This window comes from Furipterus horrens, unplaced genomic scaffold (genome assembly GCF_987537825.1).
Source record: "Furipterus horrens unplaced genomic scaffold, mFurHor1.1.pri manual_scaffold_17, whole genome shotgun sequence".
Classification (NCBI taxonomy): Eukaryota; Metazoa; Chordata; class Mammalia; order Chiroptera; family Furipteridae; genus Furipterus; species Furipterus horrens.
In genome coordinates, this window is record NW_028327187.1 from 64,631,660 (window position 1) to 64,658,156 (window position 26,497).

General features: G+C 38.3%; 1 protein-coding gene across 2 annotated transcripts in view; it reads right to left on the minus strand.

Annotated features, from left to right (window-relative positions):
- Positions 1-26,497, minus strand: part of DIAPH2 (diaphanous related formin 2) — a 1,048,823-nt gene that overhangs the window by 248,917 nt on the left and 773,409 nt on the right. The window lies entirely within an intron of this gene.

Below are 26,497 nucleotides of genomic sequence, written 5' to 3' on the forward strand. Positions count from 1 at the left end.
CTTTCTATGTAATTACAAAATCAAATTAATCAAAACATCTCTTCTCCAGGCATTTCAATCAACCAAAATTTTATTGTAGTGATTATTGCCATTAATATATATTCTTGATATGCTCACTGATATAACTACTATTATTAATGGGCTAATAAAATTTAACACATATGTGCTAACCATGTGTCAGGCAAGTGCTAAAAGATTTGTGTGTATTCTCTCATTTAATTCTTATAAAAATCCTAAAAGGCAGGTATTGTTCCTACACTGTTTTTATAGGCAAAGAAGCTGAGGATCACAGAGATTAGGTGAATTGCCCAAAGTTACATTGTTTAGGATGCAGAATCAGAATTTGAACTCAGGCTTGTTTGGCTACAAAGGGAAAAAGGTTGAACTCATATCAATTGAAGACTAACCCAATGAAAGATTTGTCTGTGATGACATGTCACAGGAGCCATCAAAGTCACCCAGTAGGCTGTGATTTATCATTGGATGTTTGCTACTGTGGGAGCTCCTTTTACTCTTCAATGCCTTAACCTAGTACTTGAACTGAGAAATTGAAGAAGTGTTTATTGAATGAATGGCAGTAGTACATCATGATGTTGCCTAACACAAACCTAAGGATGTTTCATTAAAATCACAAAGCCCCACATTTATACTAAATACCTTAATTTGTTAAAAGCTCTAAAGACCTGGGCAAAACTTTACTGCACTTAATAATTTTATTTGGGAAAAAGCCTCATAAATCTCCACTGAAAAAACAAACCTAGAGAACAAAGAGAAAAAATTCTGATTGTGAATAAGAATAGATTTCTTGAAATGTTTGCTAATGTAAGGAGCAAGGCAATTTAAATACATAGAATATCAGCTAGATATTCCTTTTTTCTTCATAGATAAAGCTTTATTAGGTCAATGGTTCTTTTCTAGGTTCACAAAGTATACACACTTATTTAGATTTTGCAATATCATCTATGAGCATTAGTGAAACTTGCCACACTTATGGTACCTATATTGTCTCAGTAACATATACTCTCAGGAGAGCTTTAATACTTTTGGCATCAATTCTATTAATTACGAGTATTCTAATCTATAATTTTGATTACTGTAATTTAATGTATGACATATGACATTAGGAAACAGAGTTTTGACTTATTCAGCTTAAAATAATGTAATGTAAAATTAACTCATTTATTTAGAAGGTGTAATTATTTTAAAACTCAGAATACAGAGATAGGGGAGGAAGATGGTGGAGGAGTGAGGCGAGACTGTGCTCTCAGGCTCCCGAGACCCATCTGTAGTTTGGACTAATTGCAGGCAGAACATCTCAGTGAGCAGCTGGACACTGGCAGGAGTAGAGCCTCGGCACTGCTGGATTAGAGAAAAACCATTTGGGAACAACCTACTCAGTGAGGATAGCGGAGAAAAAAGGGACGAAACGGGATTCTTGAAAGGGGTGGCTGCCCGAGCTGTGGATGGAAGGACACAAAGGATTTTTGGTGACCACAGACTTCCCCAGAGGGGAGTTAGGAGGAAAGTGGATCTCTGCCCGCTGGCAGAGACTGGACTCGACCAAGTGGCATTGACGCTGGAAGACGGGAGATAGCTTACTGCCGTGCAAGTGAAAACGTAATTTTTACTTTGTTTTTTTCTCTTGTAAACTGCAGAGAGGGAGGAAAGTTTGGGGGTGATCGGACATTCTTGAGGAGCGCAGGAGCAGGAGTGTGCTCGCCAACTCCCCAACGCTCCCCTTGGGTTGCACAGGCGCGCATAGGGAGGTGCCCTTGTTCACTGGCCCAGGTGTGCGGGGCCCCGAGTCCAGGTGCCCCTCGGACACACCCCAACAGACATAAGATCAGTGCCCTAACGGGCACAGGGAGGGCCCACTGGACACGCAGAAGACCGTGAGCAGTCCCGCCCTGGCCAGCTTCAGTGGGCACCAGGCTGGAGCGCAGAGCACTTGCTCATGTTCTACTTGTGCCCTCCCAGGCAGGTGCGGGAACGAGGGGTGGCTGCGGCGCAGGCACAGCGGGCAGCAGCTACTCACAGACAGTCACTTCCACTGTGCACAAGTGTCATGGGCCCCGCCCTAAGAGGTGAGAGAACAAGTTCCTGAGCGTGACTTTCCAGGACAGAGGCTAGCTCTCAGGCCACATTGCGCATGCATCACATTGGCGCAGCGAATGCAAGAACACCTTGGCCCGGCTTTAATAGGCGCCAATCGCTCACTTCCACTGTGCACAAGTGTACGGGCCCGGCACTGGGAGGAGAGAGACCAACTCCCAGAATGCTGTGCGGCAGGCCTGAGGCAAGCTCTCGGGCCACCTTGCGTGTGCACAGGTGCACGCAAGGGCACCTCAGCTAGCTCCAACAAGAACCAAAGAAATGTGCTGTGTGGGCGCACACCACCGCTGCAAGGAAAAGGAACCACTGACCCGCCTCATTAGACCAGCTGTGGACACAGAAAAACAAGATGACACACAAAGGCTGAACTGACATCTCCACAAAAGAACTCAAGTGGATAGAGTAACTCTCAATCAACTAGCCAGAAGGAAGATCCTAACAATGAGCATCTGAAATATAACCAGACAGCATAAACAAATGACATAAAGGGTACACCAAGAAAATCAGGCTCAGGAGATCAAAGAGACTGCACCACTGAAACCCCCAAATCTCCTATAAAGAATTTCATACCACAAAGGTGGGAAGTCAAAGCAGACAAATCCAAAAAAACAAACATAAACAAGAAGAATCCAACATGGTAAGACGCAAAATCAACCTCTCAATGAAAAGAAAAGAGGAATCCCCAGAAAGAGAGGTAGATGGAATAGACATAGCCCAAATGTCAGACACGGAATTCAAAACAATGGTGGTGAAGAAGCTCAATATACTCGACAACCTTAAAAAAAACTATGACAACCTCCAAGGAAGTTACCAACAGCTCCAAGAAAATTACACGGAACTTGCAAAGAACTACAGCAGCATAAAAAAAGATATAGAAACTATCAACAAGAACCAGGAAGAAATGAAAAATGCAATCTCTGAACTGAAAAACACAGTATAATCAGTCAAAAGCAAGCTAAACGAAGCAGAGGATCGGATTAGTGAGTTAGAAGATAATGTAGAAAAAAATTCTCAGACGATACAGCAAAATGAAAAACGATTGAAAAAGTATGAAGAAGAGGTAAGTGAATTACAGGATAGCGTAAGGAAGAACAATATCAGAATCATTGGAATTAAAGACGGATCAGAAGAACAAGGAATAGATAAACTGATAGGAGAAATAGCGAAAGAAAATTTTCCCAACCTGAAGAGAAAAAGTTATGCAAGTCCAGAAAGCACAGAGAGTTCCAATGAAGAGGAACCCCAAAAAACCCACTCCAAGGCACATCATAGTTAAAATGGCAACATTCCAAGACAAAAAGGGAATCCTATAAGCAGCAAGAGAAAAACAGCAAATAACTTACAAAGGAGCTCCGATAAGGCTATAACCGATTTCTCAACATAAACACTACAAGCTAGAAAGGAATGGACAAAAATATTTCAAGCAATGAAAAACAAAGGACTACAACTAAGAATACTCTATCCAGCAAGGCTCTCATTCAAAATGGAAGGTGAAATAAGGAGTTTCTCAGACAAAGGAAGACTAAAAGAATACATCTCCATCAAACCAGCATTGCAAGAGATGCTAAAGGGAATGTTCTAAGAAAAAGGAAGAGAAAAAAAATAACAGTAGAGGAACAGAGGTACAAAGGGAAATGAATAAATATATGTCAATAATAACCTTAAATGTAAATGGATTAAATGATCCAATTAAAAGACATGGGGTAATGGAATGGATAAGAAAACAGGACCCACATATTTGCTGTCTACAAGAAACACACCTCAAAACAAAAGATTTACATAGACTAAAAGTAAAGGGATATAAAAAAATATTCCAAGCAAACAGACCGGAAAAAAAAGCTGGGGTAGTAGTCCTCATATCAGACAAAACGGATTTCAAAGCAAGGGCAATAAAAAGAGACAAAGAAGGACATTTCATTATACTTAAAGGAACATTCCATCAAGAAGATATAACACTGATAAACATATATACACCCAAAATAGGAGCACCAAAATACATAAAGCAAACACTAGAAGACCAAAAGAAGGATATCAACAGCAACGCACTCATAGTAGGGGACTTCAACACACCATTATCAACAATAGACAGATCATCGAAGCAAAGAAACAGCAAGGATATACAGGCATTGAACAACACATTAACCACAAGGACTTAACTGATATATATAGAATTTTCACCCCAAAGAAGCAAAATATATTTTCTTTTCAAATGAAAATGGGACATTTTCAAAGATAGACCACATAATAGGACACAAAACAAGCCTCAACAAATTCAAGAAAACTGAAATCATATCAAGCATCTTTTCAGACCACAATGTCTTGAAACTAAAAATCAACCTCAGAAAAAAATAAAATCAAAGACACCCAAACTCATGGAGAATGAATAACAAGCTATTAAAAAATGAATGGGTTAACAATGACATCAAAGAAGAAATCAACAAATTTCTGGAAACTAATGATAATGAACACACAACAGCCCCAAATCTATGGGACACAGCAAAAGCAGACCTAAGAGGGAAGTTCATAGCAATACAGGCATATCTGAAAAAAAAATAGTAGAATCTCAAATAAAAAATCTAACCCTAAAGATAGAAGAACTAGAACAACAACAAACAAAGCCTAAAGCAAGAAGAAGAAAGGAATTCATCAAGATCAGAGAAGAATTAAATGACATAGAGACTAAATAAACAACCCAAAAAATCAATGAAATTAGGAGCTGTTTCTTTGAAAAAATAAACAAAATCAACAAGCCTTTAGACAGGCTCATCAAGAAAAAAGAGAGAAGAACCAAATAAACAAAATCAGAAATGAAATAGGAGAAATCACGACTGATACCACAGAAATACAGACAATTGTAAAAAATTACTACAAACAACTTTATGGCAAGAAATTTGACAACCTAGAAGAAATGGACAAATTTCTAGAAACATATAACTCTCCAAAACTCAATCAAGAAGTAGAAAGTCTCAACAGACCAATAACAAAAAAGAAAATTGAAATACTAGTCAAAAATCTCCCGGCACACAAAAGCCCTGGACCGGATGACTTCACAGGCGAATTTTACAAAACATTTAGGGAAGAAGTAATTCCTATCCTCCTCAAACTATTCCAAAATATCCAAGTAGAGGGGAAAATCCCAAACTCTTTCTATGAAGCCAGTATTACCCTAATCCCAAAACCAGATCAAGACACAACAAAGAAAGAAAATTACAGGCCAATATGATGAACATAGATGCTAAAATCCTCAATAAAATATTGGCAAACAGGATCCAGCAATACATCAAAAAGATCATACACCACGATCAAGTGAGATTCATCCCAAGGATGCAAGCATGGTTTAATATTTGCAAATCAATAAATATAATACATCACCTAAACAAAATGAAAGACAAAAACCAGATGATCATATCAATAGATGCAGAAAAAGCATTTGACAAAGTACAACAGCCATTTATGTTGAAAACACTCAGAAAAATGGGAATAGAGGGAGCATACCTTAACATCATTAAGGCTATATATGAGAAGCCTGAAGCCAATATCATACTCAATGGACAAAAACTGAAAGCATTCCCCTTGAAATCAGGAACTAAACAAGGCTGTCCACCCTCTCCACTCCTATTCAACATAGTGTTGGAAGTCCTAGTCACAGTAATCAGACAAGGAAAAGAAATAAAAGGCATCCAAATTGGGAAAGAAGAAGTAAAACTAACTATATGCAGATGACATGATAGTATACCTAAAAAACCCTATAAGCTCCACTAAAAGACTACTCGATATAATAAGTGAATTTGGCAAAATATCAGGGTACAAAATAAATATACAGAAATCTAAGGAATTTCTGTGTACCAAAAATAAAATATCAAAGACAGAGACAAAAAGGAAAATATCATTTACTATAGCAACAAGAAAAATTAAGTACCTAGGATAAACTTAAGCAAATAAATAAAAGACTTGTACACTGAAAATTATGTAACATTGAAGAAAGAAATTAAGGAAGATGCAAATAAATGGAAGCAAATACCACATTCTTGGATGGGAAGAATCAACATCATCAAAATGGCCATACTACCCAAAGCAATTTACAGATTCAATGCAACCCCTATTAAATTCCAATGACATATTTCAAAGACCTAGAACAAATACTCCGAAAATTCATATGGAACCAAAAAAAGACCCCGAATAGCAAAAGCAATCTTGATACAGAAGATCACAGAAGAAGTAATCACGATACCAGACATCACACAATACTACAAAGCCACTGTGATCAAAACAGTCTGGTACTGGCATAAGAACAGACATATAGATCAGTGAAACAGAATAGAGAGCCCAGAAATAAACCCAGGCCTCTATGGTCAACTAATATTTGATAAAGAAGGAAGGAACATAAAATGGAGTGAGAAGAGCCTCTTTAACAAATGGTGCTGGGAGAACTGGACAGGGATGTGCAAAAAAATGAAACTAGACCACCAACTTACACCACACACCAGAATGAACTCAAGATGGATCAAAGACTTAAATGTAAGCCTTTACACCATAAAAGTCCTAGAGGAAAACAGAGGCAGGAAAATTTCAGATATCACACGTAACAATATCTTCACGGATACATCTCTTAAGGCAAGAAAAATAAAGAAAAAAATAAACAAATGGGACTACATCAAACTGAAGAGTTTCTGCTCATCAAAAGAAAACATCAGCAAGATGAAAAGGAAACCAACCATATGGGGAAACATATTTGCCAATGGCATCACAGACAGGGGACTGATCTCCAAAATATATAAAGAGCTTACATGACTCAACATCAAGAAAACAAACAACTCAATTAAAAAATGGGCAAAGGACCTGAACAAACACTTCTCTGAAGAGGACATACAGAAGGTCCATAGACAATGTCAGAAAATATTTGCTGAACAGTGAACTATTTATCAGAGACCAAAGACATCAACGTATAATTGATAGAATAGAGTATAAATAACACCAGCCTCTTTGGGTTACTTTCTTTAGCCTTCACAATAAGAAGGAAGGTACTATTATTCCTTCCCCTGGCTGGTTTGGCTCAGTGGATTGAGCGTCGGCCTGCGAGCTAAGTGTCGCTGGTTCGATCTTCCAGTCAGGGCACATCAGAGAAGGAAAACTCTGACTCCAAAAAACCTCCGCTGCCTTGCGGCATACCTCTTCAGGGGAAAGGCTAAGGGAGTAAACCCCGACAGAAAATCCGGAGCTGGAGTCCCTAAGGCGGTTCGACGTTGTAGTCAACACCGGCAACTCCTGCGGCGCACCTGAAGCCAAGCTGTATTGACTCCGTCTTTCCCTTGGATCCTTCAGCTGTGAAGAGAGGGGGGGTCTGCTGCATGGGCAACAGCAGACCCTCCATATCACCCTGCCCAGGCTCTGTAGCTTCAGCTTCACTGGAGAGGACACTCCAGCGTCATCGCAAGATGTCGATTCAACACGGGAGGAGACAGATACCGTGTCACTCCCGAGTTGGACTGCACAACCATTCTCGGCGGTGCAGATAGACTCTTAAGAAGCTACACCATCGTCTCTCGAGACGGACGGCTGCCGACGACGACTATTATTCCATTTTATAGATGAGAAAATAGAGACAAGAGCAATGAAATATCTAATTAGAGATTATATGGCTAGTCAGTTGTGGATCTGGAACTTGAATTTAAGACCTATCCTTAGTCATTTTTATCTACTTCCCTGTGGACCATTAAACATATCCCACAAAAGGCCTTCTGGCTTACATGCTGACATGTACTACTGCTGGTTTTATTCTCTTTTACTTGAGAACTTTGGCCTCTGCTTACCCAAATATTATCCCTCGTTCAGTGTCTAGTTCTACTAATATGTCCAGAAATTTTACTTAACGGTTTCCATGAAACCTTACATTATTTTACCAGATTTCATTGATTTCCCCTTTTAGACAGTTCTAAATAATATCTGTTATATATCAGTACACAGTTTACACTTTGGTGGTTCAGATTCATTTTACCTAAAAGGTAATAGAATATGACACCCCAAAATATGCCACTTTGGCATAAGGATTGTTTTAAGTTAAAGGCAATTAGAAGAAGCACATACAAGAAAAGCTCTCTGCCCTTCCCCTGTTTGCCTAAGAGCAGGACATATATTTGTAAAGGTGTCCCACTTCTCCCCTGAACCAGAAAAAACAGAAGTTAAAACCAGAAACAGAGAAGATCCAAGACGGCGGAGGAGTAAGTGGAAATTACACTAACCTGCTCCCAGGACCAGTCTAGATTTACAACTTAATTCTGGAGCAATCATCTAGAATAACCAACCAAACACTAGCTGGAGAGAAGTCTCATAACCACTGAGAGAAAAGGCTGCCACATCACAACGTGACCAGTAGGGAGTTCGGAGACGCGGAAAGGCTGGCTGGGGTACCAAGGGTGGCAGCTGAAGGGACTGAGAAACAGCTCAGCAGCCGGGGGTTCCCCGTGAGAATGGCAGGGTCTAAACCCCCAACTGGGCTTCCCAGCCTATAGCAACAGAGTGGAAAGTAAAATAGTATCCAGCTGTGAAAAGCGAAACGCCACAGGGTTTCTTGTTAGCTGGAAAGAAAGAGCTGGAGAAAAAGAGCTCTTAAGCGGATCACATATGAAAATATTTTGGCCCCCACTTACCCTGGGCTCAAGCAGAGGGAAGGCAGAGAGGACTAGAGATGCTTGGGGAGAATTTGGGGTTGTGGCTTTGAGGGGAGAACTGGAGGAGCTGACCGACTCCCAGAGCTGACTCATCCCCAGTACTGCAGGCAGACCGTTCCCCTCCAAGTGGCGTCACCCTGAGGGCAAGCAAAAGCCCTGCCTACAGGAATTAAGCTGCCCCATCCTTGGTCCTTAAGCCTGATGACTAATCACAGATTGAATAGGTTAACAACTAAAGGAGACAGACAAAGGCAGTATATCCCTGGAAGTCTCCAACAGGCTGCCCAGGGGAAGACTGGTACATGATCTGACGCCACCAGGGGCAGATCCAGGAAGTGCAGATGAATCTAACAAGCAGCAACAAACAATAAGAGTTACAAAAATGGGGAGACAAAAAAACAACCCTACATCGAAAGGAAAGGTAGAATCCCCAGAAAGCGTGCTAAATGAAATAGAAGGGAGCAAACCATAAGATATGGAATTCAAAACATGGATTACGGAGAAGCTTAATGAGCTCAGCAGAAACTACAAAGAACTCCAGGGAAACTACAAGGAACTTACTGAGAATTACACGAGCATGAAAAAGGACATAGAAGTTATCAATAAGAGCCAGGAGGAAATGAAGAATACGATCTCTGAATTGAAGAACACAGTAGAAGAAATTAAAAGCAGGCTTGAGGAAGCAGAAGATCAGATCAGTGAGCTGGAGGACAACATAGACAAAAACTCACAGACAGTGCAACAAAATGAAAAAAGCCTGAACAAGAATGAAGAGGTTCTAAGACAGCTGCAGGACAACATGAAACATAATAATATCTGTATCATAAGAATTCCTGAAAAAGAAGAAGAGCGAGGAATAGAAAACCACTTTGAAAAACTAATGACAGAAAACTTCCCTCACATGAGAGGAGAAAGAGTCATGCAAGTCCAGGAAGCACCTAGGATGCCAATGAAGATGAACCACAACAGGCCCACTTCAAGACACATCATAATTAAAATGGCAAAATTCAAAGACAAAAAGAAAATCCTAAAAGCAGCAAGAGAGAAACAACTAATAACATACAAGGGAGCTCCAATAAGGCGATCATCAGATTTCTCAGCAGAAACACTACAAACCAGAAGGGAATGGCAAAAAATATTCCAAGCAATGAAAAACAAAGGCCTACAACCAAGAATACTCTACCCAGGAAGGCTCTAAGTCAAAATGGAAGGTGAAACAAGGAATTTCAAGGACAAAAGAAGGCTAAAAGAATACCTCTCCACCAAAACAGCATTGCAAGAGGTGCTAAAGGGTCTGTTTAAGAAGATGAAGAAACAGAGAGAGACAGAGAGGAACACAAGTACAAAGGGGGAAAATGACAATGAATAAGTACTTATCGGTAATAACCTTAAATGTAAGTGGATTAAATCCTCCAATCAAAAGACATACGGTAGCTGAATGGATTAGAAAGCATGACGCACATATATGCTGTATACAAGAGACCCACCTTAAAACAAAAGATTTACAGAGATTGAAAGTGAAGGGACAGAAAAATGTATTTCAAGCAAATGGACATGAAAAAAAACGCTGGGGTAGCAATACTTATATCAGACAAAACAGATTTCACAGCAAAGGCCATGAAAAGAGACAAAGGGCATTTCATAATACTTAAGGGAAAAATCCATCAAGAAGATATAACCCTTGTAAACATATATGCACTCAACTTAGGAGCACCCAAATATGTAAGAAAAATTTTGAAATACTTTAGGAAAGATATAGACAGCAAAACACTCAACATGGATCGAACTAGAGAAAATTATGCTTAGCGAAATAAGCCAGGCAATGAAAGAAAAATGCCTTATGCTATCACCTATTACAGGACACTAATGAACACCAGAAACAAATTAGAAAAATTGAACCAGAGGTATGTAAACAAGGAATAAATTAACAGTAACAAGGGGGGAGTTGGGAGAAAAAGAAGGGAATAAGAAGGGGAAGGGTCTAGTCAAAGAACATGTATAAATGACCCATGGACATGGACAACTGAGTGGGGACTGACTGTGGAAGCAGGAGAGGCAGGGTGCAGGGAAGCAAGAGGAGGAAAAAAGTGGGACAACTGTAATGGAAAAACAAACAAAAATGTTTAATGGGGGAAAAATGAAAATATAAAGAATGGAAATGCAAGTTCAGTGAATATTAGAAGGACAAGGATTTTTCTTCACACTGTATATTTTTCTCCCTTTCTGATCCCTCCAGAGTTTGGCATTCTAAAGAAGTAAGTAATGACATGAGGTTCTTTGAATAAAACTAATAAGGCAAATTGTTAATAGAGGTTTTTTTGACCAAGACATTGACTGGAATGTCATGCCTAAAGAAGACATGCTTGGGCTCTGGTTGTTACCAAAAAGCCCTGAGGAACTGGGATTGACTTTTGAAGGTAATGAAAGCCCACAAGATAAAAGGCCTGGTACCTTGGTTGGTTGTGCGATCCACAGCAATCTTTCCAGGGAAGGAATGAAGGTTGTTTTCCTGAAAGATGGCTAGAAAAGACCTTAAGGCACAATGGAAAACCAGAAGGACTTGGAAAAGACAGGTGTTTACAGGCAAGACTGGATGCCAGTTATGTGGCTCAGCTTCTGAGTCCTGAAGGGCAGACTGAAGGTCACCCTAAATATTCCTTGGGTAAGTTCCAGCAAAGCAGAAGTAAAGATCATAAGTGATCATTTGCTGCTCTTGTTGTGTTCATGCAAATGAACAGAATAAATTAAAAATGGACCTAATGCAGCTTTTTTAATGACAAGGAGGGTAATCTTAGGGAGAAAAATCGTGACTCAAGGAAAATCACAATGCTCAGAGGTAGACTATAAAGTAGTGCACCTAAACATCTTTAAACTTTCTTTTCATTTAAAATATGTTTTCATTTGAAAGTTAAACTATGTCTGTGGTATCATCAAAGATGTTTAATTTACAGGCAAGAAGAATGTCAAATGCCTTGCACCTGGATGTCTTTCCAATAAGACAGTCTTACAGATTTAGAGACTTGTTTGTGGGTTATGTTACATAAATTAACATGTGTTTTCTGTTTTCAAGGGCCATAAACCTATGATCTCATTACCTGAGTGATTGTCTCTACGTGTAGGCCTCACTTAATTGTGTCTTCATCGCTGCCTCCTTAGACTCAATGGTTTGGCTGAACTAAGTGTCTCGGTTGGTGAAGTATGGGCTGGTCTTTGGGCTTCACTTTAAAACTGGTTTCTCTTTTCTATCCTAATGACTTGGACAGAAAGGGCCCAGAGGTCCGAGCGGGGGAAACCGAAACTATTTCCCTCAGCCCAAACTAAGTATAATGGGCAAAAGGGTTTTGGACAGGTGAGATGTGCCTAGGACACCTTCCTCCAAAGAAGCCCTTTTTTTCCCTAATGTGGGACATTGAAAAATTAATGCCTGCCTTCTGTCATCTAGTGGTTATGGATTGAATGGTGTGTTTTAACCCTGTTGCCAGATCTGTTGCCCCCAGTATACAACAAAGATGCCAGCCTGTTAAATCAAGCACGCCATTGTCCGGGACAGCCAAATGACTTGCAGTCTACATGATTCTTCCCCCTGTGGGAAGGCTGCCCTCCCCTCCACACTCCCACTCTTATTAGGGATTTCTGGATCCAAGGGTAGGTAGGACAATGACCATGTCCAGCTTGAAGCAGCTAGAGAAGCTCGAGACCTTCGCCCATTATTCTTTATAAGATTATAAAGGGTCTTAAGTGTGAGAGGGAGGAATTATTATTTTTTATTGTTAAAATAATCAATTAATTATTTATTTATTAAAAAAAGAAGAAGAAGAATATATGAAAGGGTTAAGCGGGAGAGCTTTTATGTACGACCCATCGGCATGGACTTTGGGGGGGTGATTGCTGGGGGAGGGAGGTGATGTGTGGAGGGGAGCAAAGGGGAAAAAATTGGAACTATTGTAATAATATAATTAATAAAATATACTTAAAAAAACCAGACACAACTCTAGGTAGATCCTGATTTGTCCAGAGACAGCACCAGAGGAATTTAAGTACAAAACCTTACTAACTAGCTCTTACCTTCATTATTTTTCCCATATATTTACCTTCCCATAATTTGCCTCTCTAGAAAGTCAAAATACTTTCCCTTTGTCTCATGTAAAATTTTTGAAAAGTGAATTGTTCTGTTGTGAAGATGCTATAGGAGTATAAGCCCAAGTTCTAATCACTCCTTTGAATTAGTCATCACTGACTACCCTTACCTGTAGGTATAATTCATGCATTAAATGCATTTCTTAGCTTTTTTCTTGTTAATACAATTTTTTTCAGTCTAATTTACAGGACGCCAGGCAATGAACCTAAGATGGGTAGCTAGAAAACAGTTTTCAGCTCCTACATATCTCTGACAAAACTACAAATCACAGAAGGGTGGGGACTATGTCTTAAACATTTTTGAGATTCTTTAATTGCACAAAATGACTCTATCAGTACCTTGAAGTATATTCTAGACCCTGTGTTATATACTGTACTTGATTATCTCATTTAATTTCACTAAAACTATGCTATAGTAGGTAAAAGTCATTATCTTACATTAGAGATGAAGAACTGAGATATGAAGAGACGAAGGAACAGAGTAAGCATAAAAATAGTAAGTGGCACAGCTAGGGCTACTTCACTTTTCTAACACACAGACATTAATGTTTACAAAATGACTGTCTCTTTAACATATAGTCATGCTTTTTCTCTTCTTTATGATTAAAAAAATATGATTTCCCATTATGGCTTCTGCCTCCTGATGCCCACGTCTCTCAAAATGGGACCTTGAATATGGCATTTTTTACAGACTGAAACTGAAAGACATAACTCTCTAGCAGATGGTTTTCATAATATCTTTACTTAATTCTGAGCTCAGCTGATCACATCTAGATTACAGACATAAACTTCTGTATTTGTTTTATTCTATTATTCTTATGAATAATTAAATTCTGAAATATATTTCCTTAATGATGCACATAATTTTTCATGCCAGATAAATATATTTTACTGTTGTTACTTATTAGCTATATGGGATCATGGAAGATTTTTTAAAGGTGAGAGGTTTGCAATTTGCTAAGTTGATCAGAAATAGAAACTTGACATAAAGAATACATGTGTTTTTTAAGTTGTTTAAAATTTTCAAGTGATTTCTTTACCCAAGGTGTCTTTACTTGAGTGTCCTGGTTAAAGAAAGGTAAGAGCCTCTGACCCCAGCAGTGTGCTTCTCTGTTCACACATGCATGAAATGCCTTGACATTTCTACACCAGTGATTTTCTACCAGTGAGGCTCGGCACACTGTCATGCCTCAAGAATTTTTAAAACATACAACACCTGATTGATTAGTCAGGGCACTGACCTCTCTTCCCTTAGACTGTCAAATAAAAAAATGACAACAGAAGATGGAGTCGTAGACAGACATGCTGCATCTCCCTCCACAACTAAGAAGGAATACAACTACCTAAAAACTAGAAACAACCAGAAGTTCCAGAAAATCAAACTGCATGGAAGTCCAGCAAACAAAGATATAGAGAAGAAATACTCATCCAGACAGGTAGGAAGGGCGGAGCCGGGGCGGAGAGGATGCGATGTGGTGGGGGCAGCAGAGGTACCAGTAGCAGCAGGGCGGTAGAAAGCGCAGTTACACGTGTTAAATAGTGGGGAGGGGAGGGTGGGAAAATTGCAGCGGAGTAGGGGCAGTGTTCTCTGATCTCTCCTGTTACAAAGGGACTTCAGGAGTGAACGCGGAAAGGAGTGACTGAAACTAAAGACAAGGTGGGCAGAGTGACTCTCAATCATCTAACCAGATGAAAAGACCCACCAAAAAGTAGCTGAAATAGAACCAGACAGATTGAACAAACAACATAAAGGGCAACACAAGAGCATGAGGCTTAGAAGATCAAAGACACTGCAGCACTGAATCCCCCAGATCTCCTATAAAGAATCTCATATCATGAAAGTGAGAAATCAAAGCAGACAAATCAAATAAACAAAAACAAACAAGAATTCAACATGGGGAGATGCAGAAACAACCTCCCAATGAAAGGAAAAGAAGAATCCCCAGAAAGAGAGATAGATAGAACAGACATAAGCTATCAGATACAGAATTTTTAAAAAAAATGGTTATTATGAAACTTAATGACCTTCACAACCTCAAAGAAAACTACAACAAACTTCAGAAAAATTACCAACAAATCCAAGGAAACTACAAAGAACTGCAGGGATGCTACAAGAAACTTACGGACAACTACACCAGCATAAAAAAGGAAATAGAAAATATTAATAAGAACCAGGAAAAATGTAGAATACAATCTCTGAATTGAAGAACACAGTAGAATAAACCAAAAGCAGGCTAAATGAAGCAGAAGATCGGATCAGTGAATTAGAGGACAATGTAGAAAAAAATTCCCAGACAATACAACAAAACGATAAAAGAGAAAAAAAGAACGAAGAGAGTTTAAGAGAACTGCAGGACAACATGAGACAAAACAACATTAGAATCATAGGGATACAAGAGGGAGAATAGAAAGAAAAAAGGATAGAAAACTTGATTGAAAAAGTAATGATAGAAAATTTTCTTAACTTGAAGAGCGGAAAAGTCATGCAAATCCAGGAAGCACAGAGGGTCCCAAGGAAGATAAATCCAAATAGGACCACACTGAGACACATCATAATTAAAATGGCAACATTCAAAGACAAAGTGAGAATCCTAAAAAAAGCAAGAGAAAAACAGCAAATAACATACAAGGGAGCTCCGATAAGGCTAGCAACTGACTTCTCAACAGAAACACTACAAGCCAGACGGGAATGGCAAAAAATGTTTCGAGCAATGGAAAACAAAGGCCTACAACCAAGAATAATCTACCCAGCAAGGCTCTCATTCAAAATGGAAGGGGAAATAAAGAGTTTCTCAGAGAAAGGAAGACTAAAAGAATATATCTCCACCAAACCAGCACTGCAAGAGATACTAAAGGGAATGCTGTAAGAAAAAAAGAAAACAAGAGAAGGAGAGCAACAGAAGTACAAAGTGAAATGAATAAATACCTGTCAATAATAACCTTAAATGTAAATGAATTAAATGCCCCAATTAAAAGACATAGGGTAGCAGAATGGATACAAAAACAGTACCCACATATCTTCTGTCTACAGGAAACACACCTCAAAACAAAAGATTTACACAGACTGAAAGTAAAGGGATAGAAAAAAGTTTATCAAGCAAATGGACATGAAAAAAAAGCTGGGGTAGCAATACTTGTATCAGACAAAACAGACTTCAAAGCAAAGGCCATCAAAAGAGACAAAGAAGAACATTACCTAATACTTAAAGGAAACATAAATCAACAAGATACAACCATTATAAACATACATGTATCCAACATAGGAGCAGCCAAATATATAAAGACAATTTTGAAAGACTTCAGGAAGGATATATACAACAACACATTCATAGTAGGAGACTTTAACACACCACTGTCAACAATAGACAGATCTTCAAAGTAAAGAAACACCAAAGATATTGAGGCATTAAAAAACACCCTGGATCAAATGGACTTAGTTGATATATATAGAAAATTTCAACAAAAGGAAGAAGAATATACATTCTATTCAAGTGCACATGGAACATTTTCAGAGATAGACCACATGATAGGACACAAAACAAGGCTCAACAAATTCAAGAAAATTGAAATTATATCAAGCATCTTCTCAGATCACAACATCTTAAAATTGAAAATCAACTTTAAGGATAAAACTCAAAAATGTTGAAACTCATGGAGAATGAATGACATGCTATTAAATAATGAATGAGTTAACAACAACATCAAAGAATAAATCAAAAAGTTTCTGGAAACAAATGAAAACGAACACACAACAACCCAAAACCTATGGGATACAGTGAAAGCAGTCCTGAGAGGAAAGTTCATAGCAATACAGGCATATCTGAAAGAAACAGAAGAATCTCAAATAAAAAATATAACCCTACAGCTACAAGAATAAGAGGAAGAACAACAAGCAAAGCCCAGAGCAAATAGAAGGAAGGAAATCATCAAGATTAGAGCACAATTAAATGACAAAGAGACTAAACTAACAATTCAAAAGATCAACAAAAGTAGAAGCTGGTTCTTTCAAAAGATAAACAAAATCGACAAGCCTTTAACCAGGCTCATCAAGAAATGGAGAGAGGACCCAAATAAATAAAATCAGAAATGAAAGAGGAGAAATCACAACCAATACCACAGAAATAGAAACAATTGTAAGAAACTATTATGAACAACTGTACCACAACAAATGTGACAACCTAGATAAAATGGACAAAATCTGGAACCATATAATCTGCCAAAACTGAATCAAGAAGCAGAAAGCCTGAATAGAACAATAAGAACCAGCGAACTTGAAGCAGTAATCAAAAACCTTGTGGCACACAAAAGCCCTGGACCAGATGGCTTCACAGGGAAATTTTACAAAACACTTAGGAAAAAAATAACTCCTATCCTTCTCAGACTATGCCAAAAAATCCGAAAAGAGGGAAAAATCCCAAACTCGTTCTATGAAACCAGTATTACCCTAATTCCAAAACCAGGCCAACACACAACAAAGAAAGAAAACTACCGGCCAATATCGCTGATGAACATAGATGCTAAAATCCTCAACAAAATATTGGCAAACCGGATCCAACAACACATTAAAAGGATTACACACCACGATCAAGTGGGATTCATTCCAGGGATGCAAGGATGGTTTAATATTCGCAAATCAATAAATGTAATACAGTACATAAACAAGATGAAAGACAAAAACCACATGGTAATATCAATAGATGCCAAAAAAGCATTTAACAAAGTACAACACCCATTTATGATAACACTCAGCAAAATGGGAATAGAGGGAGCATACCTAAAGATAATAAAGGCCATATATGAGAAACCTGAAGCCAACATCATACTCAATGGGCAAAAACTGAAAGCATTCCCCCTGAGATCAGGAACAAGACAAGAATGTCCACTCTCTCCACTACTATTCAACATAGTCTTAGAAGTTCTAGGCACAGCAATCAGACAAGTGATAGAAATAAAAGGCATCCTAATTGGAAAAGTGGAAGTAAAACTGTCATTATTTGCAGACATGATAGTGTACATAGAAAACCCTATAACTCCACGAAAAAACTACTTGACCTAATAAGTGAATTTGGCAAAATAGCAGGGTACAAAATAAATATACAGAAATCTAAGGCATTTCTGTACACCAACAATAAAATATCAGAGACAGAGACAAAAAGGAAAATACCATTTACTATAGCAACAACAAAAAAAATAAAGTACCTAGGAATAAACTTAACCAAAGAAATAAAAGACCTTTACACTGAAAATTACGTAACATTAAAGAAAGAAATTAAGGAAGATACAAATAAATGGAGGCAAATACCATGTTCTTGTATGGGAAGAATCAACATCATCAAAATGGCCATACAATCTAAAGCAATTTAGAGATTCAATGAAATCTCTATTAAAATACAAATGACATATTTCACAGACCTAGAACAAATACTCTAAAAATTTATATGAAACCAAAAAAGACCCGGAATAGCAAAAGCAATCTTGAGACATAAGAACACAGCAGGAGGAATCACAATACCAGACATCAACAATACCACAAAGCCATGGTGATCGAAACAATCTGGTACTTGCATAAGAACAGACATATAGATCAGTGAAACAGAATAGAGAGCCCAAAAATAAACCCAGGAATCTACTATAGTCAACTAATATTTGATTAAGGAGGAAGCAACATAAAATGAAGTGAGAAGAGCCTCTTTAACAAATGGTGCTGGGAGAACTGGACAGGGATGTGCAAAAAAATGAAACTAGACGACCAACTTACACCACACATGAGAATAAACTCAAGATAGATCAAAGACTTCAATGTAAGTCGTGGCACCATAAAAGTCCTAAAAGAAAACATAGGCAGGAAAATTTCAGATATCCCACATAGCAACATTTTCACTGATATATCTCCTAAGGCAAGGGAAATAAAGGAAAGAATAAACAAATGGGACTACATCAAACTAAAGAGTTTCTGTTCAGCAAAAGAAAACATCAGCAAGATGAAAAGGGAACCAACCGTATGGGAAAATATATTTGCCAATGATATCTCAGAGAAGGGATTGATCTTCAAAATATATAGAGAGCTTATATGACTCAACACTAAGAAGACAGACAACCCAATAAAAAAATGGACAAACGACCTGAACAAACACTTCTCCGAAGAGGACATACAGAAGGTTCATAGACATATGGAAGGATGCTCAACATCAGTAGCCATCAGAGAGATGCAAATATAAACTACAATGAGATACCACTCCACACCAGTCAGAATGGCCATCATCAACAAAATCAACAAACAAGGTGTGCTGGCGAGGATGCGGAGAGAAGGGAACCCTGGCGCACTGCTGGTGGAAATGCAGACTGGTGCAGTCACTATGGAAAACTGTTTGGAACTTCCTCAAAAAACTAAAAATGGAACTGCCTTTTGAACCAACAATTCTATTGCTAGGACTATATCTGAAAAATCCTGAAACACTACTCCAAAAAAGTCTATGCACCCCTATGTTCATAGTAGCACAATTCACAATAGCCTAGTGCTGGAAACAACCTAAGTGCCCATCTGTAGATGAATGGATCAAAAAAACTGTGGTACATTTACACAATGGAGTACTACGTAGCAGAAAGAAAGAAGGTACTCCTACCATTTGTAACAACATGGATGGAGCTGGAGAGAATTATGCTTAGCAAAATAAGCCAGGCAACAAAGAAAAATACCTTATGCTATCACCTATTACCGGATACTAATGAATAACACGAACAAATGAGCAAAATTGAAACAGAGCTATGTGAACAAGGTGTAGACTAACAATGAGAAGGGGGAAGAGGGGAGGGAGAGAAGGGGGTAAAAAGGGGAAGGGTCTAGTCAAAGAACATATATAAATGACCAATGGATATCGACATCTGGGTAGGGACTGACTTTGGGAGAAATGGTGGGCAGGGAGTGGGGAAGCAATAGCAAAAAAAGAAGTGGGACAAATGTAATAGATAAACAAATATTTTTTTTCTCTTTCCTTCTCAAGTGGGGGATGAAAGGGAAAAAAAAAGAATATATAAAGAATGGAAACAAAATTCCAGTGAATATTAGAAGGACAAAGATTTTCCTTCACGCTGTATATTTTTCTCCCTACCTGATCCGTCTAGAAATTGGCACCCTGAGGAAGTAAGTAGTGAAATAAGGTTCTTTGCATGAAAATAATAAGATCATTTTTTAATAGAAGTCTTGTCAACCAAGACTTTGACTGGAATGTCATGCCTAAAAAAGACATGTTTGGGCTCTGGTTGTTACCAAAAGGCCTAAGGAAAGAAGGGTGACCTTAGAGGTAATAAAAGCCCATGAGAAAAAAGGCCTGGTACCTAGGTTGGATGTGCAGTCCATGGCAATCTTTCCAGGGAAGGAATGAAGCTTGCTTTCCTAAGAGATGGCTAAAAGGGACCTGAAAGCACAACAGAAAACCTGAAGGACTTGGAAAAGACAGGTATCTACAGACAAGGCTGAATGGCAGGTACATAGCTCAACTTCGGCGCCCTGAAGGGCAGACTGAAGGTCACCCTAAATGTTCCTTGTGTAAGTTCCAACAAAGCAGACTTAAAGATCAGAAGTGATCATTTTCTGCTCTTGTTGATGTCATGCAAATGAACAGGATAAATTAAAAATGGACCTAATACAGTCCCTTCAATGACAAGGGTGGTAAGCTTAGGGAGAAAAATCGTGACCCAAGGAAAATCACAATGCCCATTGGTAAACTATAAAGCAATACAGCTAATTATCGTTAAAGTCTCTTTTCATTTAAAGTTACCTTGCATTTGTAAATTAAACTAAATTTGTGACATCATCAAAGATGCTTAATTTACAGGCAAGAAGAATGTCAAAAGTCTTGCAACTAGATGTCTTCCCATTAAGACAGGTTTACAGAACTAGAGAATGGTTTGTGGGTTATATTACATAAATTAACATGTGTTTTCTGTTGTCAAAGGGTATAAGCCTAGGATTTCACTACCTGACTGATTGTCTGTACGTATAGGCCTTACTTAATCCTGTCTGCATCGCTGCCTCCTGAGACTGAATGGTTTGGCTGCACCAAGTGGCTGGGTTGGTGAAGAATGGGATGGTCTTTGGGCTTCACCTTAAAACAGGTTTCTGTTTTCTATTCGAATGGCTTGGAGAGAAAAGACCCAGAGGTCTAAGAGAGGGGAAATCTAAAATATTTCCCTCATCCCAAGCTAAATATAGTGGAGAAAAGGGTTCTGGACAGATATGATGTGCCTGGCACACCTTCCTCCAAAGAAGCCCCTCTTTTTTTTCCCCTAATTGGGGACATAGAAAAATTAATACCTGTCTTTTGTCATCTAGTGGTTATGGATTGAATGATGCCTTCTAACCCTGTTGCCAAGTCTGTTTCCCCAAGAATACAACAAGGACACCAGCCTGTTAAACCAAGCACGCTGTTGTGTGGGGACAGCCAGCTGACCTGGAGTCTGCAAGATCCTTCCCCATGTGGGAAGGCCACCCTCCCCTCTACACCCCTGCTTTTATTAGGGATTTCTAGACCCAACGATAGGTAGGATGATGACCATGCCCAGCTTGAAGCAGCTAGAAAAGCAGGAGACCATCGCCCACTGTCCTCTATAAGATTACAAAGGGTCTAAAGTCTGAGGGGGTGGGGAATGTTACTTTTTTTGTTATAAAAAAATAAATTAATGAAGTAATTCTGAAATAATGGTAACATAGGAATGGGAGAAACTGGAGAGATTGCATGCATGAACCATGGACTTGGACTGGGGTAGGGAGGGATTGCTGGGGGAGGGGCATACTGGGCAGGGGGGAACAAAGGGGTAAAAATGGAACTATTGTGACAATATAATCTATAAAACGAAATAAAAAAATGTGAGGAGGGACACCTTGGGACACTTTGCAGACAGGAAGCGACTGGCAAGCAGTATTCAATGTGATGAAAGGCAACCTGAAACCAGGATTACTCTACCCAGCAAAGCTATCATTTAGAATGGGAGGGCAGATGAAGTGCTTCTCAGACAAGGTAAAGCTAAAGGAGCTTATCATCACCAAGCCATTATTATGTGAAATGTCAAAGGGACTTACTTAAGAAAAAGATCAAAACTATGAACACTGAAATGACAACAAACTCACAACTATCAACAAATGAATCTAAGAAATAAAAACAAAATCCAACTAAGCAAACGAGAATAGGAACAGAATCATAGGTATGGGGATCATTTGGAGGGTTATCAACTGGGAGGGGAGAGGGAGAGAAAAGGGGGTATGGTGCAGGAATTTAAAAGCATAAATTGTTGGTACAAAATAGACTGGGCGGAGTTAAGAATAATATAGGAAAGGTTGAAGCCAAAGAACTTATATGCATGACCATGGATATGAATTAAGTGGGGGTGAGATTATTGGAGGGGAGGGGGGTACTGGGCAGAGGGGAGCAAAGGGGAAAAACTGGAACTACTGTAACAACATGATCAATAAAATATACTTAAAAATACAAAACAAACAAACAAAAACAGTATTCCAAATGCCAAAAAACTAGTTAACTATTGAATATGCCTTTCATATGTTGAACCACTCACAAGTTCCACTAAAAATATGATCTCAATCTGTGAGAAGGCCATTGTTGCAGGAGCTCAGCCTATTGAAGAAATGCAACATTCAACTGTAGATATTCTAACAATCCAGAGTCAAGAAAAAGTTAAATTTGGAGAAAAATTTTAAGTAAACATTGGAGATAATGATGTTAATCTGGAGTCAGGAAAATCTGAAATGGAAAATAAACATCATTGGTTGATTCCTGTATGTTACCTGACCTAGGACTACACTCTATTCAACTGAGTTACCCAGCAAGGGCCAAAGGACTCTTTTCTTAAAACATATTTATGAGGACTAATACATATACTCTAAGTGTAAGATAATATTACTATATGATACTACTACTATGTATTTGCAATATATAGGCCACACATGAAGAACCTCATGGTGAAGCTTGCTATTTGATTGATCTGTAAATAGAGATAAGGTAACAACACACAAAGAACAATCCTATTTTAAAGTGTGTCTTTAATGTTCAGATTGCTCAGCTGTTTTTACTTTAAAAGTTTTGGATCTTTATCTAATGCCTTCAATGGTACTTGAAGAGGTTGTTAACAAAGTCTTGGCAAATAAGAATATGTACTATAACATGGACAGTGGGGTGGGGAAGGACTGTGGGAGAAGAAGTGGGCTGGGTTGCGGGGGAGCAATAGGGGGAAAAGTGGGACAACTGTAATTGAAAACAATAAAAAAAGAAAAAAGAAAAAGAAGAAAAAGATTATCTACTATAAACCCAAACAATATGTCAAAGGAGGTCCTTCATTCTTTTCCCCTTTATAGGTGTATTTTTAGGGAAACAGTGAAAAGTTGATAAATACTCAGAGGGGTGTGATGTAGTGTGGGAACAAGACTATATTCTGAGCATAAAACTGGACAGATTCCATCCTGACTGCTTTCTCTTTGCACCAATTACCCCAGAAATCCACAAAGTGTGTTCTACAGACTCTGGGGCTTCTGAGATCATTTCAGATCTTCAAGGTCAAAACAATCTTCATAATAATACTGATTATTATGCATTTTTTACTTTCATTTTTTTCATGAGTGTATAGTTCTCTAGAAGCTACATGATGAATGATATTGCATTAGATTAAATGTGGAAGCAGGTATTAGAATCAAGTTGTCTCTTATTAAGCCAGATTTTGAAGATTTTTCCAACACTACTTTTTTATTTTGGGAAATAAAGTTACTTTTCATAAAAATGTTATTTAACATGTAACAGTCTGTCCTCTATCTCTTTCAGCCTCTTCTCTCACTATTCCCCCATGCACATAAATAAGTCTTATTATTTATTATATTTCTGTTTTAATTCTAGCATAATAAATGTCAATATATAACCCAAATAAACAAAGGTATTTGGGGTCCTCAATTATTTTTAAGAGTTCCAAAATGAAATACTTTCAGAACCTCTGATTTAGACTTTACACTGGTATTCTCATTCAAACTCATATATTATGAGTTGAATTATGTGATTAATTAAGGTGTCATACTGGAATATGTTGGGTCCCTAATCCAATACGACTGGCATTCTCTGAAAAGAATACCCTGTGAAGAGACAGACAAGCAAACAGGGAGAACAGAAGGTGAAGACTGAAGTTATGCTGCCACAAGCCAAGGTACTACCAGAAGCCAGGAGCAAGGCCCGGAACAGTTCCTTCCCTAATGTTTTCAGGAAGAGCATGACCCTGCCAATATCTTGATTTCAGATTTCTGTCCTGCAAAAATGTGGGACAATAAATGTCTGTTGTTCTAAGCCAACCCATTTGCTGTACTTTGTTACAGAAACCCTAGCAAACTAATATACCCTAACTTCAATCATGGCCAAGTCTGTCTAGTCCAAACCTCTTTCCTGAGTTTCGTACACATACATAAAATAACTTCTTGGCCATTTCCCACCTTTAAAAGGTGTCTGAAAATGAAACATGTTCAGAGTGATACTAATCATTGTAACCTGCTTGATGAAATCTGCTCTACTCACACACACACACACACATATTGTTTTCTTTGAGGGGTATCACCTTTTTTAGTGCCTCCTTTTATTAATTTCCATACCTAATTAGTCCTCAGTGTCAAATTGGCTGGGCCATGGTGTCCAGGTATTTGTTTAAATGTTATCATGGATGGTTCTGTGAGGGTGTTTCAGATGAGATTAACATTTAAAATCCAGTGGACTTTGAGTAAAGCAAATTGCCCTCTATAATGAGGGTTGGCCTCATCCAATCAGTAGAAGGCCTGAATAGAACAAAAGACCAACCTCCCCTGATCCAGAGGGAAGTGTGTCAGCAGATTGTCTTCAGACTTGAACTGCAACACTGGCTCTTCCCTGTGTCTCTAGTCTGTCATCCTACCCTGCAGATTTTGGAATTGTCAGCTTCCATAATCACATGAGCCAATTCCTTAAAATAAATCTGTCTTTATATATACATATCCTATAGAACTCTAATACTGTATACTTCTAATCTGTGACTTCTCTAACCTTACTACCACTGATTAGTTCAGGCCACCATCATCTCTTATCAGAACCATGATATTAACCTTCTAAACTCTGCTCTCTCTGGCCTTTCCCTTTCCAATCCATTCTCTATGTGTCTGTCTAAATGATCTAAGAAACTCATCTGAGTACATCACTTTCCAGTTTATAACATTCATAGGCTTTCCATAGCTTTCAGGGTAAGACCTATAGCATAGCCTAGAGAGTGAACAATCTATCCCCTACCCCTTCCAGTCTCTTCTCTCAGTATTTCTTCATACACATAAGGGGGCTACTTTCCAGGGCTCTTTTATGAACTTCATCACCTTTTAAGTGAGACTGTCCTATAAATACCCATTGCCAGGCTGTGCTCAAATGCTTTTCCTGAGTGGTCTTCAGTCAGGACCAGTTCTTTTGATCCTAATTAAAAAGTTGCTTGCTAAATTATGTTTATGCTCTATTTTAACTCAGCTGTCTACTTTTTTACTTCTTTTAAAATTAAATTATGTTGTATTTATTTTATAGGCAGAATAGACAAACTATAGTCAATTCCTGAAAATATTTATTTTATTTTATTTTGTTTTGTTTTATCCTTACCTGAGGACACGCTTATAGATGGGAAGGGAGAGAGGGACAGAACATCGATGTGAAAGAGAAACTTCAATCAGTTGCCTCTCATACACACCCTGACAGAGGACCCTACCCACAACCTAGACATGTGCCCTGATCAATAATTGAACCTGCCACCTTTCATCTTGCAGGATGACACCCCAACCAAGTGAGCTATATCAGCCAGGGCTTTTGTATATTTTAAAGGTGTGAAGGATAAGCTTAATGGGTATAGATATTATTTCAGATTAACTATTTGGAGACATTACCACAGATAACTGATAGTGATTAATAATTATAAATAATAATTATAATAAAATATATCATAGTAATTACTAATTAACTTGGGCCACATACTGCCTAGGTCCAGATCTTGGTTCTATCTCTTACTATCTTTGTGAACTTGAGCAAGTTACTTAACTTCTCTCTGCCTAGTTTCTCATCTTAAAATGAGATAGTAGCACTTTCCTAATAGAATTTTATGATGCTTAAACGTGTTCATATATGTAAATCTCCCTGCAAAGTTCCTGGTACACAGTAAGTGCTACATGGTTTTCTTTTGTTATTATTATTATTTGACAATGCATTTACAAGTGCAAAGATTACATAGCCAGACTACTTGGATTCTAATCTTGGTGCTAATACTTTCTACTTGTGTGCCTTGGGCAAGTTCCTTAATTTCTACGAGCCTCAGTTTCTTCATCTGTAAAATAAGATAATAATAATACCTACCTCACAGAGATGTTATGAGGATTAACTGACTTAAAACATGTGAAAGTCTTAGAACAGTACATGGCACATGCCCAACATTATACAGTGCTTACAAATTTGACTAACATAATATTGGGCCATATTGATCATATTATTTTGTATCTTGTTCTGATTTTTTTTGTTTTTAAATTCTCTAATCCTCAGTGG